This window comes from Orycteropus afer, unplaced genomic scaffold (genome assembly GCF_000298275.1).
Source record: "Orycteropus afer afer isolate SDZICR_OR568_19922 unplaced genomic scaffold, OryAfe1.0 scaffold01059, whole genome shotgun sequence".
NCBI lineage: Eukaryota > Metazoa > Chordata > Mammalia > Tubulidentata > Orycteropodidae > Orycteropus > Orycteropus afer.
In genome coordinates, this window is record NW_006922646.1 from 60,384 (window position 1) to 63,103 (window position 2,720).

Below are 2,720 nucleotides of genomic sequence, written 5' to 3' on the forward strand. Positions count from 1 at the left end.
TTTTTCATTTATTTTGTCATTTTGTTCTTGTATTTTCTTCCAAAATTCTTCTAAGGTTTTTTCTGTGTTTTCTTTGGTCTGTCTCTCAATCCTTTGAAGAGACCTAAAGATGATTCTTTTGAATTCCTTATCAGATAGTTCCAATGCTGCTTCTTCCTCATGGATGTGTTCTGGGTCTGTATCCTGCTTCCTTATTTCTACCACTTTATCTTGCTTCTTTGTATGTACTGTGATGGCTTATTGTTTCTGAGGCATTGTGGTGTTGTTGTATTTATGTCTCTGTTAACTGCTTGTGAAGAGCAGGCAAGGGAGATTCGGGCTCTTCTTGGTGGTTTTTTATTGTTGGCCCATTGGTGGAGAAGGAGGTAGTGACTCTCACTCAGTAACTGAAGTTGCAGGAGGTGTGGGTGTAGTTGTGTCTTATGAGGACTGTTGTTGTCTCCCATTCAATTAGACACAAATTAGAATTGAATAACCACCAAAAAACTAAAATCCCATGGATGAAAAACACACCATGTAATCACACAGGAACAGTAACTTCTCAGTCTTGCAGGTCCTATATGTCCCTGGGGTTGCTGGGAAGCAGAACGTGTTCTTAAACCCCAGGAATCTGGAAGAGCACTGTCTCTTTAAATAGACAAAATTGTGAAGCTGCTTTTTAAACCTTCAAAATGGCAGCACCCTCCAGACCAGCAGAAGTCCACAGCTCAGCCCACCTTTCTCTTCACCTTTTCCGTTTGTTCCCCAGCCACCATGCACAGTCCTCCGTGCATTCCCTGAGTAGCAAGGTGATTTTTTGTTTAATTCTTAGGTCCTACCACCACTCGCAAATCTCCAAGCTGCCTGTGCTGTGCCTTCAGGATCGCTCAGGATCACTGCCAGACTGTAGCTCCGTATGTTTCCTTTTTGGTATTTTCACACAAATTCTTCTGCTAGTAATGTTTAGTCCACTTGTATATCCTTCCCTTCAAGGCTCAGGGGTCCAGGATTATCTTCTGTGTCTGTGTCAATTGGTTTCCCTTTTCTTTCTTGAAGAGGGTCTGTGAAGTCTTTCTCCCTAGTCTGCCATCTTGCTGGATCTCCCCAGAAATGCATTTTTTTTAACAGTCTCTGTGAAGCCTTCTTTCACTTGTTGGTTTCAAAGTGTATAAATGAATTGGTTAAGCAAAGGGACAACTGAAATAGCCAGTATCGACACAGCCTTATTAAGGTCCACACTTTCCTTTGCTGAAGGCTTGATGTAAATAAAGATGCAGCTGTCATAAGGTCATGGAAACCATATTCTTGTGAGAAAAACAGGTGGAAAAGGCCTGTCTGTTTTGGGCAAAGGGAATTTTAGAATGGTGTTGATGATGCATGTGTATGAAAGAGCAACACTAATTAGGGTAATAATTAGTGTTACCACAGCTGAAACCAAAGAAATTTCTTCTATAAGCACAGTGTCTGAGAAGGATTTCTGTAAAATAGGATATGTATCACAGCCAATACTGTCAATGAGATTTGAGTCACAGAATTCCAGTTGAAGCCCATGCTAAAAGGTAGGAGGATGATCAATGGGCCAGAAAGCCAACAGCAGAGAACAAGTGTTGTGCAGACCTTGTTATTCATCATGGGCATATAATGTAGGGCCTTACAAATGGCCATTTAGCGATCATAGGACATGGAAGCAAGGAGAAAAAACTCACTTGCTCCAAAGAGGACAACAAAAAAACATTTGTGTGGTACAAGCATTATAGATCACAGTTTTATCTCCAATTGTCATAGTATACAGATACCTGGGGACACAGACAGTGGTGAATGAAACTTCCAAGAAAGAGAAATTCTGGAGGAAAAAAACATGAGGGTTTTAAGATGAGAATCCAAAAACATAAGGGTGATAATTGTCAGGTTCCCTGCCACACTCAAAATGTAGGTGAGAAATAAAAATATCAAAGCAGAATCTGTAGTATTGGGTCATCTCTCATCCCTAGCAGGATGAATGTGGTTATAGCTGTATGATTTCTCATCACTGCCATGTGTCAAATCAAGAGTGTTTGGATTTGAAGGGAGATGGGCCATAAAAATCCAGCAAGGAACCTGAATGAAAGATGACAGCAGTATTAATATATTGCATTTGGAGTTTGGACTGTGGAGCTATATTGAAAAAATTTCCACATGAATCTTAGGCTTATAATTCCCTGATTAGAAACACTCTTTATAAAGCTGCCAACTGAAACAAACAAACAAATACTAAATCATTAATCACATATCTTGTTTCTTGTGCTATTTCTCAATATTATTGCCTTGTAGTCTAAATTACTAGCAGTACCAATTTGACGGATTGTTACATTGTTTTTGACATTTTTGTTCGAGTCTTTCCAGCCTAATTTTTCTTTGCACCTTGCAGGTGCTCCACTTCTATAACAGAGGAAGATTTGTCAGGTAGTATTTTTACTCCATCCTTCCAAGGCTCTAAAATTTAGAGCTCTTAGCTTCAAATTATTGTCTGTTCCCATTTTTGAAAACATATTCTCCTATTTTGGTAGGAATAACTTGTGAAATAAATTGCTTAACATTTTAAGGCCTATTAATTCAAAGTGTTAAGTAACTGATATAATCTTGTTTTAATTTCTGAAACTTGTTCAATCAAAATTAGTTTTAGGTAAATGGTATGTATAGAAACTATTGAATTGGTGTGTTTTACTGTATATATTCACAAAAGCAACAATAAAGTAAATCAA

At 38.3% G+C, this 2,720-nt stretch overlaps 1 pseudogene; it reads right to left on the reverse strand.

The window, feature by feature from the left end:
- LOC103212671 overlaps positions 1 to 2,006 on the reverse strand; it is a 9,475-nt pseudogene extending 7,469 nt beyond the window's left edge.
- Between the last annotated feature and the right edge of the window lie 714 nt (positions 2,007 to 2,720).